Consider the following 12,066-nt stretch of genomic DNA (forward strand, 5'->3'; position numbering starts at 1 on the left):
AGGCAGGAGTTACCTCGTTTGGAGTGTGACGTCTGAACTAACCACTTCATTAGGGTCACCCTGTAATGGATCCAGGCAAAAAAAAAAAAAAAAAAAAAAAAAACACTTGATTATAGGCTGGTTGTAAATGGCAGCTAGCTTGGTGACAGCTCAAACTGCGAATTTTAGTTTAATTTGGTTTAGTTTAGTCAGCTAGTTAGTCCAACTTACGGATAGTTTAAGCTAACACTGCTATTATTATTATTGTCTATTAAAATAAAACAAATGTGAAAAATTTAATAGCCTATGTTAGATATTACACAGGATACCTTATTTCTATGTTTACACTGCCATGCAACAGAAAACTCAGTGGGTTGTGTGTTTTGAGTTTAGGTTCAGACTGTAGGCCCAGTCTATGCAGTAAACATGATGTAAGTAAAATTATTATTTCTTGGGATTGCTTTGTGAGAATTACAAATACAGTGAGCACCACATCTTAAGTAAAACACACAGAACGTTATTTTTGCACTCATGTGATTTTGTATTACTTTATTGCACATGCAGGTGTGATGATTTTTACAGAGTATAAATCAGTTCACCTTTTTCAAGTATAGCTTATACTATAGCCAACCTTGCAAGTGAGCCTCCCCAACAGAGGTTATAAACTAATGTATTTGTTATGTTTCACAAATACTTTAAGTGTCATGAAACAGCATCAAAGATTTTGTCTGGAGATATCCGGTGCAGTCTCCTAACGCTGAAGAGGCCACTGTAAATAGGTAACAGTGTCAATGCCTCCCCCTTGTGGTCAGTATTTGACAGTGTCATTAATCCTGCCTATTTACCGCATTCAAAATACTACTACTTGTACTACTACCTTTACCGCCACCACCACTACTACTACTACTACTACTACTACTACTACTAATAATAATAATAATAATAATAATAATAATAATAATAATAATAATAATAACAATAATAATAATAATAACAATAGATTGATACATAAATTAAATAATAACATGCCCCTTTTGATTGATTTCATATATAAGGTACGAAAAGCACATTCTGGAATGATAAAGACCAAATATTCTTTAAAAAGGTGAAAAGGTAGCACATACCAAATTTTCAAGTCAAGAACAAAATTGTCATATTTCAACTGTTTCCATGGCTCACATCACACACAAAAAAGGCACAGAGCCTTCCTCAGACCGTTTTCCAAATATAAATATATTGAATAAATGAAAAGAGCTGTGCTGAGGACCAGGGAGGAGCACTTCTCTGTTTCAGCCAGTCCATCAGAGGTTCCACCCCCACCTCCAGACTGCTCTGCACCTCCTGCTCCAGAGATACTGATACTGACAAAAAGACATGAAGGGAGAGCAGAGCAATATTATACATAAACACTGTTCAAGTCCTTTGTATACTGTGCTGTATGAAATTTTTAAGAAAGAAAGAAAGAAATGAGAGATGAGGGGAATTCATGAGGCTATTCCTCTGCTTGACATGACCGTAAAATTCTGATTATTTAGTTACCTGTAACATTATTATGTATCATGTCTGATGTCACATTTGTTTGCCTTGACCTCAAGGTAATATCTCAAACTGCTATGGAGCTCTTTTCGGTTCTTAGGATGCTTTGTGGACACTGCTTTTACTAACATCCAGTTACTAACTACTTAGCTGTTAATTATCATGAACATCCAGCATTCAGTGTGTTTCCACTGAAATGTACCGTGAAGGTATGCAACTCTGTGCAGAGACACATCTGATGAGAGAAAACCTCACTGACAGATTATGTGTTTTTGTCACTCGAATCTAAAGGGGCCTCACTTCAATCAGTCCTTGGCAATTTCACTAAGTGCAGCACCTCTGGGAATTATTAAAATTGTTGAAGAAAAAAGCAGTTCTGACAAAGAGAAGCTGAGATGAGAGGGATGCTTGAGCTAAGAAAGAAGTAGTGAGGTGCAGGTGGTGTCACAACCCATGGAGTACAACAGGTGGGTGATGATGTCATCTGCCAAAAAGACTGGACACCCTACTTTTCACCACTAGAGGTCAGGATTGGTACAGATTTGGGATTGGGGGTTTGGTTCCTCTGTAAACTTTTCTCTCCTGGCCCTGGACACACTGAAGGGGAACAAGACATGGAGAGTAGTGCTGTGATGGCCACACACCTGGATGCTCAGATCCTTCTCCAACAAGTTTCCTGGGACAAAGAAAAGGCTGTAGTGTTCAGTTCAAAGAGGCTGAGCAGAAATGGACCGCAGCTCCTCAAGAGGTAAAGATCTGACAAATGAGTCAAACCACCCAGACTGAAGGAAGCACTAAAATGACCCAGATACAAGAGGCACATAAGAGACGTGAAATTTCCATCTTTTTATCCATAGACCAGCTCTTAAAACATCAGGTCCAGATGGTTACAGAGTAGTTTTATAAAAAGTTTGGCGCTAAGCTTGCTCCACTCATGGAAATGTTCTGTGGGTTGCTGCTACATACACTCACCATTTCTCTCCCAAAAAAAGAAAAAGGCCCCACAGATTGTCGGTCTACTGACCATATTGACGAGAGTGAATGTTTTCCAAATCAAAACCCAGCTTTAAAATTATAGCTGCGCAGCAATGGTCGGGGCCGGGCAATTTTAGGCAATTCTGAGCAACAAGTGGAGAATTGGAAGATGAAAAGAAAGGTGGCATTTTAATGTGCATTTTGCACCAGTTGAGGCTTGAACTCACAGTTTCTGGCATGCAGGACAACGCTTTGTCTCACTGAGCTAATAGACAAGTGTCAATTCATGTGAGGCTTGACAAATTGACTAAGCCAGTCACTTTCCATGCATAGGCAGCCGCCTATGCATGGAAAGACAGATTTCAAACCACTGTAGAAAAAAAAAAATCCGTCATCAAGACAAAAATCTGACAATGGTTATCTGGCATGGGACTGGACCTTTGTGCAAAGTTTGGTGAATTTTCACACATGGGAATGTTGCACAAGCTGAGGCTTGAATTCATAATCTTCAACACCGAGGACTGGCCTCTATCTCACTGAGCTAAACCTTCACATGTCGCTTCACAAACTGACTGAGCCAATCACTGACGTGCAGGACAGAAGCCATCCATGCATGGAAAGGCAGATTTTAAACAGCTGTCAAAAATTTAGTTATTAAGACAAAAATCTGAAAATACACATATTTCATCTAGACAGCATGGAGATGTTGATCATTTGTTTTTAACAATGATTGATTTGCTCCATAAGTGAAAAACTGATGTTTAAAAATGCCATTCTTGCATTGACTCCAATTGTTCACATGAGAGCAAAATTCAAAATGCTGTCAAAAATTCAGTTTTTGAGATACAGTTCTGAAATTTGCCACACATCATCTACCATGACTCCAAAATATTGTCCATTTTTTTTCATGAACATTGAAAATGTATTTACCAAGAATTTGCAAGTGTATGTTTAAAGTATCATTTACAGTCAAACATGTTGATGCACTGTAGGCTCAATTTTTGATAAATCAAAAATCTGTGTAGACTGTTTGTGTAGAACAGTCTGAAGATGCTCTGTATCAAATTTGGTGACATTTGAGCAAAAATTGTGGGAGGAGATAGGTTTAACAAGTTTTACAGTTTTTGAAAAAAAAAATAGAGTGATGGAATTCATAATTCGCAAAAGTTTCTTCAGTATCGGGGCTACATTTTGGTGAAAGTTGCAAAGCTGTAGCACATATGGTTGATTTGTTATGAATTTTCAAAGTTTTAAAATTTAAAGGCTTGCTATAGCGCCACCATCAGGACTATTGGCTTGAGTTTGCATCTGAATGTATCTGGCATGGGACTGGACCTTTGTGCAAAATTTGGTGATTTTTCGTGCGTGGGAAGCAGGACTTCCTCGGAAGAAGAAGGAGAAGAACATTCACGAATACAAGAGGGTCCTGGAAGCTTAGGCTGCCCGGCCCCTAATTATTAAACCATCATCGAGTAAATACATATATAGCCTATTTTTTTTCATGGGGACCAAAATTCCTGGCAGTGCCCCTGGTGTGTGTGTGTGTGTGTGTGTGTGTGTGTGTGTGTGTGTGTGTGTGTGTGTGTGTGTGTCGGCGACACGCGCAGTCCCGGACAGGTTTGTGACGTCACAAAGAAGACCGTATGTCGGCTGCACGTACAGGTCCGTGAGCGGCGGTGACGTCACCTGCTGTTAGATGTCAAACCATAGATATCTATAATAAAGGCTAGATGTGCGGAGTCTGTAACGTCATCACCGGGTGGCCATCTGACCACAGGCAAGTTCTCTGGCGAAGTCTATGGTAACAGACGGAAGGTGAGTGATCTGCACAAACGTAAATACTCTTATCTCGCTGAAATCTTGATGGATTTACAAACGGTTTGGTTTCTTACAAACATTATTAACGTGGCTACAATTCTGGATGTTTGACTGGAAGTGTAACATAATTATTAATTAAATGCAGTATTATAGCTACATCTCTGACATTTATAACAAACCACACCGTTTGAAAATCGGTAGAAAATTGAGCAAGTTATGGTTATTAAAAAGTACATGCACCACTACAATGTTATGGGTGAGCGAGCTGACTGTGGCAAGATGGCCGCCATGTGCGGACGTGCGACTCCATTGGCCGGCAGCGCCCATGAGACATCTAGCCTTTATTATAAATATCTATGTGTCAAACCCCAGCAAAAGTTCCGCTGCATTTAAGGTTGAGAAATGCCTGGGAAAATGTAGCTTCTGCGGACGCTACCGCGCTATTTGATCAGTAAAATAGTTTCACTAGATAAAAGCTATTTGGTTTAGAAAACAGCCACGTTACGACCACGCTACGGACATTAACCACAGCTTTTCCTTTTTAAAAGGCCTGTAAGGTAAATTGTTTGTACCTGACAAGTTTCGGCTACCTTGCCTCTGCAGCCTTCATCAGAGGTGTCACGTGATGTTGGTGTGACATCTTCTGTGATGTGTTATATGGGTTTTGCCATCCCACCTGCAGTGATGGGATGGCGGTCACAGCAGGTCACAGCTGCTGTGACTGTTACAGTGACAACAGGCGTCACAGTGATGATGTCACATGGGTGATGTCACCTGCTGCACACAGCTTGTCATTTGCAACAATCATGTTGTTCGAACGGTGACGTCACAGCAGGTCACAGCTGCTGTGATGTCACAGTCACAGCAGGTCACAGCTGCTGTGACATCACAGCAGGTCACAGCTGCTGTGACTATTACAGTCACAACAGGCGTCACAGTGATGATGTCACATGGGTGCTGTCACCTGCTGCACAGAGGGTTTATAAGAGACAGACAGAGAGCAGATCTTGCCCCACACCCTTGACTAGCCACAAACCACAAAAACCTAGCTGAAACATGCAGAAATCACATGCACCGTCCCAGATGAAAATTCACTGGAAAGAAGGTGCAAAGGAACAAGAAGAGAGAGAAAAAGAGACCAACATGATCCAGGAAGACCCACTCAGAGATGCCGAAACTCTCCAGAAGCAGGAATCTGAGCAAAGGCCTGAACTAGAACAAGAACTGATGGAAGACAAAATGTCCCAAGAAAACACCAAAAGGTCTCCAGAGCAGGCATCTGAGTGGAGGAGCGAACAATGCCAAGAGCCCAAACCCAAGAGCCCAGAACCCTGGACCAATTTCCATCAGTCCAGGCAATCAATTCAGGATCATGATGGAGAAAGATGAGAAATCCCGCATGGAGAACATGTCCCCCAGCACCAGTGAGCCACCAGGCAAGATCAAGGCGTGGCAGAAAGAGAAGGGAGATCTCCACCAAGAGCTGGAGCAGCTGAAACAGAAGCTCAGGGCCAGCGAGGCAGAACATATGGATCTCCTCAACAAATTGGAAGCCAGCGAGGCAGAAAATAACGATCTCCGCAACAAATTGGAAGCCAGCAAGGCAGAAAGTAAGGATCTCCACAACAAATTGGAAGCCAGCGAGGCAGAAAATAAGGATCTCCTCAATAGTTTGGAAGCAAGCGAGGAAAAAGAATCATCTCAAAATTCTCATTAATGAAAAGGATGAAGTCTGTAGAGCAGAAGAGGAAAGAATTTCCCAAGAGGAGTTGCAAGCCTGTCCTCAAGAAACAGAGGAGCCAACCTGTGACAACAGGAAAGAAGAAGAAGATGGAGGGAGCTGTGGTCAAGAAGCCAGATTCAAGAAAGAGCCTTCAAGGATGAGGAGATTCTTGGCTCAGTTTTTCTCTGCACCAGCGAGGCAGGAGCCTGGACACGAAGAAAATGAAAGACCCAAAATCGTAATCAATCAAATGGACAAGAAAACCAAAGGGCTTGACACCCAAAATGAGAATGAAGAGCTAACAGAAACAGTACAGCAACCAGCGTCAAATGCTGAATGTCTGGACGAAGTCTGTAGAGCTGAAGAGGAAAGAATTTCCCAAGAGGAGTTGCAAGACTGTCCTCAAGAAACAGAGGAGACGACCTGTGACAACAAGGAAAGAAGAAGAAGATGGAGGGAGCTGTGGTCAAGAAGCCAGATTCAAGAAAAAGACTTCAAGGATGAGGAGATTCTTGACTCAGTTTTTCTCTGCACCAGCGAGGCAGGAGCCTGGACACGAAGAAAATGAAAGACCCAAAATTGTCATCAATGAAAAGGACCAGAAAACCAAAGGGCTTGACGCCCAAAATGAGAATGAAGAGCTAGCAGACACGATACAGCAACCAGCATTGAACACTGAATGTCTGGACGAAGTCTGTAGAGCCGAAGAGGAAAGAATTTCCCAAGAGGAGTTGCAAGCCTGTCCTCAAGAAACAGAGGAGACGACCTGTGACAACAGGAAAGAAGAAGAAGATGGAGGGAGCTGTGGTCAAGAAGCCAGATTCAAGAAAAAGACTTCAAGGATGAGGAGATTCTTGACTCAGTTTTTCTCTGCACCAGCGAGGCAGGAGCCTGGACACGAAGAAAATGAAAGACCCAAAATTGTCATCAATGAAAAGGACCAGAAAACCAAAGGGCTTGACGCCCAAAATGAGAATGAAGAGCTAGCAGACACGATACAGCAACCAGCATCGAATGCTGAATGTCTGGACGAAGTCTGTAGAGCCGAAGAGGAAAGAATTTCCCAAGAGGAGTTGCAAGCCTGTCCTCAAGAAACAGAGGAGCCGACCTGTGACAACAAGGAAGAAGAAGAAGATGGAGGGAGCTGGATGGATGGATGGAGAAGGATGAGGAGATTCTTTCAGTTTACCTGTGAACGAGTGAGGGAGGAGATTAGAAACCCATGGCAATTTACCTCTCGTACCTACTCGTTTCAATTCCCCTCGATTCTACGGACCATGACACGGCTTCGGTCGTTAAACGTTACAGTTGAGTTCCACATCAACGTGGGTCGAGTCTACATAGTAAGGTGGCCCCGCCACTAAGCACAGAAAAGTCTCCACCTCTTCATTTGACCACAGTACCGGTCCCCAAACAGTCTTCAAACACACACTAACACCCCACCCCCAACACACCTCCACAACCCACCCCTACCCCCAACACACCCCCAACAGCCCCAACACACAACATGCCTCCAACATAAATAATAACAAAATATCATTAAAAAATAAAATACACTAAAATATATCTGTTGAGTATATATAGACTTTTAACCTCTGAACCTTTGCAGACTATGAAATATATCTGCACAACATATGTATGTATATATGTATGTATATATGTGTGTTTGTGTGTGTATGCATATTTGTTTGTGTGTGTGCGCGTGTATTTGTGTTTATGCATGTTTTTGTGTGTGTGTACATAATGATAAAATAATAGCTGATGAAGTAATGTTCAAAGTGGATACATATTCATCATTAGTGTTGATACACATATTTTGAAAAGTGAAAATTGCAAATCTCCTGTTAATGTAATAAATCTCCACTACATGATGATGGGAGATGTATTGCAGGGTCAGTAATGTATGGATAGTAAACTATGACACTAAAAGCTGCAACAAGCAGCAGCTGGGTGAGCCACTAGGTGGCAGTCTGAGCCCTGAAGACTGTCCAGTTCAGCACAAGAAAGCTCTTCAGTCACAGTAACATGAGTAAATGTAATTAGTTACATCTACCTTCATACATTTTGTTGTCTCTTTCCCTCTCTCTTTCTCTCTCTTTCGCTCTCTCACACACAGAGAAATTCAAATTATTTGTATATTATGATTTATTTCTTATATTCAAAAACATTCCACATTACCAAATTTTTGATAAAAAGATGAGAAAGGAGATAAAAACTACAGCAGAAGCAAAGCAGCTTGACATGAAACAGGAACTCACTGAGGAACAAACATCGAGCTGCTGCTGATCTGAAGTGAAGGACAGAATAAATGAGAAAATAGATGTGCACTAACTTCGTAAATCTTGTCTCGTTTCTCCAGGTATTTTAGAAAAAATCACAGTTTAAATTTTTTAAACTGTGATTTTAAATATTTCTCATGACATTTTCAGATGACTTTTAACAGTAAATTGATAGATCTGCCTAGATCTATGGCAATTTCATATTATGAGAAATAAACTCATCGACTCAACAGTTGTGGTGTTATATTAATCTTCAAAAAAGTATATGTGAATGCATAGGTTAAACAAGGATGCACTGTTTGCTTTACTGGTTATATACAGAGAGGGGAGTGAGATAAAAACCTGAAATGTAAATAAATTTTATGGACATCTAAGCCCTTTTTGCACAAGCCAAATAACATCATCTGCTTACATCTCCTGATTTGTGATTGGTACAGGTTTAATTAAATGGAAATAATGAGGGATAATGGCTTTTACCTGACATCACCTCATCAGTGTATGTCATTAAAAACATCTCTAATAATTCTTACATTCAGCGTTTATCTTTATACCAGCCCCTTACATGAAAAACAGGACAGCAGGACGAGCTTCATTAAAAAGTCGGTGTTCAGCTGGCTCTCTGACAGTGTTTGAGGCCTGTTGCTGGAGGAGGAGGCCAGGCGTGGCTCTGGGCTCATCGGGCTGCCCAAGGCGGCCAGCGGGGCGGCAGGAGCCGGGGGCACCAGCAGCGGCAGGCCCTCCCTCCTCTGCTCCTCCATAGCCACTGTCAGGACAGTCAGGACGGCCAGCGAGCAGTGGGGGAAGTGATCCGGGGAAAACAGGTTGCAGTCGGGGACGAAGAAGTGAGGCAGGAGGCCGCTGCGTGCGTAGCCCTCTAGCGGCCCCAGCAGGTGCAGGAAGCAGACGGGTAGCAGGTGGCGAGCCCACATGGAGTCCTTGAACCTGAAGGGCCGTAATGAGATGATGTTTATCACAGAAACATGGAAACACTGACTGACTGGCAGATGGAGAGACTGGAACACCACTACTACCATTAGTACTACTGATACTACTACCACTGTGACTGTCACCACTACTGCTACTAGTACTGCTAAAGAACTACTACCTCCATCAGTACTACGCCTATACTGTACCTGCTGTACTACTGACTATTACTACCCACTAGTAACACTATTACTACTAAAAACTACTACCACCACTACTGCCATTACTGTTACCACTACCTCTTCTTCTACTACTTCTTCTTCTACTTCTACTACTACTACTACTACTACTAAACTACCATTACCACTATTAATACTAGGTATTTTTATTACTAATACTACTCTACTACCATACCTATGACTTTCACTACTGTTATTATTGCCATTACTACTACTACTGTTCCTACTTCCACTATCACTGTAACTGCCACTACTACTATTACCACCACTACTACTACAACTACTGTTGCTAATACAATTACTACTACTACTACAACTGCTAATACTACTGCTATACATATGACAATGGAAAGCCATTTGACTCTGCCGTTTGACACTCTTATGACTACTGCCACTGCTACCTCTAATCTAATAATTTACTGCAGAGACACTTTGAGAGTGTGTAAGAAACCAGAGTTTTATTCCTGATTTATTCCTTATCTTCTCAAAGTGAGGTATCCACTCCTTGAAAAATGCTCCAATTCCTTTCCTTTTATCTTTGCATTTTTTTAAAAAAATACAAGCAACCAACATAAACATTTAAACAAGAACCCATGAGGCTGGATTCAGAGATGTTCTGTGAAGATATAAGAAATTGCAGTCTTCTTCTTTTTTATTTTCTTAGTGGCAGTCTAATTTCTTAGGGATTTCTTTAATTGTCTTTCTTACATAGGCACCCGCCTATGCATGGAAAGACAGATTTCAAACCACTGTAGAAAAAAAAAATCAGTCATCAAGACAAAAATCTGACAATGATTATCTGGCATGGGACTGGACCTTTGTGCAAAGTTTGGTGAATTTTCACACATGGGAATGTTGCACAAGCTGAAGCTTGAACCCACAATCTTTGACATCGAGGACTGGCCTCTACCTCACTAAAGCTAGAGCTAAAACTTCACATGTAGCTTCACAAACTGACTGAGCCAATCACTGACATGCAGGGCAGCAGGCAACCATGCATGGAAAGGCAGATTTTAAACAGCTGTCAAAAATTTAGTTATTAAGACAAAAATCTGAAAATACACATATTGCATCTAGACAGCATGGAGATGATGATCATTTGTTTTTAACAATGATTGATTTGCTCCATAAGTTGAAAAACTGATGTTTAAAAATGTCATTCTTGCATTGACTCCAATTGCTCACTTGAGAGCAAAATTCAAAATGCTGTCAAAAATTCAGTTTTTGAGATACAGTTCTGAAATTTGCTATACATAATCTACCATGACTCCAAAATATTGTCCATTTGTCCACATTGAAGATTTATTTACCAAGAATTTGCAAGTGTATGTTTACAGTACCATTTACAGTCAAACATTTTGATGCACTGTAGGCTCAATTTTTGATAAATCAAAAATCTGTGTGGATCGTTTGTGTAGGACAGCATTACATTTATGCGGGGGGAAGGGTCTTAGAATCAGCAAAAGTGTGTTGCAGAGACCTAGGATGAGTGGAAGTCTTGTGCATTTGCCCTGCCCTGAAAAGGGCCTGCAACACTGTGGTATGCTAAAGGCCACATTATTATCGTTCACCCTCTCACAGCTCTGGTTCATTCATTGATCCCTTTCTTTCCAGCCACTCTTCAAACCCTGTGGTTTTGTTCACATTAAAAATCTGGATACAGCCCCATCATCTCTTCAGATTCTGCTCAGTGTCCATCTTAAGGCCAATTAGCAATGCTCATCTATTTATTCCCTCCACTCTGGACCTTTGGACGCTGGGGCAGATTGCATATTAACTGTTTCAAACACTTAGATAGAGTATGACGATGATGATAGTGATACCTTTTCTGATTTCAGCTCTCTGAGTCTTAAAGTTGGTTTCCTATTTTTATTTATTGTGATAGAATGAAAGGAGCAGTAGCACACATACCAGAGGACTGTCTAACGACAGGGTTACACTTGTATTTTCAATGCCTCTTTTTGTTGTCCGGTCATGGCAGGATGCATTAACTGTCAAGTTTGTACGCTCCGGGATCAGATCTTCCACACATGCCAAGGTGGCCTGGCTCACATGGAGTTCAGATCTCAGTGAGGTGTGGACAACATGCTGGCAAAATCCGGACAATTTATCAGTATATATAGTGCAATATATCTGATCAGTATCGAATCAGGCACTGAAGTGTCAAGTCTGGAAACACAAATGTGGAAACAGCTGAGTTCCAATCTGGTGGATCCAATCACAACGGTCACATTGAAAAGATGAGTGTAACCACAGCCTACCATAATTTGCATTGTGTAATGTAGTGTAATTTGAACATTTTTACCATTTATGCTCACTCAGATCCAGACTTTTTTTTTTAGGAGCAAAGCAGTGTAAACACAGCTTAACAATACTTGTCCCTTCTATTTCTATAGATGTCGATGGAAGTGGGTTGTTCAATGTTTAATCCTTTTGTGCAGATTATACATTGTGCAGATTATAGGATGGGCTGGGACCAGAGAAAAAGGTGAATCCTGAACCAATCTCGTTGTAACACTGTGTACAATGACAAAGTATATTCTGATTCTGATCTGATCTGATTCTGATTCTTTCTAACACTGCACACTTAAAT

The sequence above is a fragment of the Myripristis murdjan genome, chromosome 1 (assembly GCF_902150065.1).
Source record: "Myripristis murdjan chromosome 1, fMyrMur1.1, whole genome shotgun sequence".
NCBI lineage: Eukaryota > Metazoa > Chordata > Actinopteri > Holocentriformes > Holocentridae > Myripristis > Myripristis murdjan.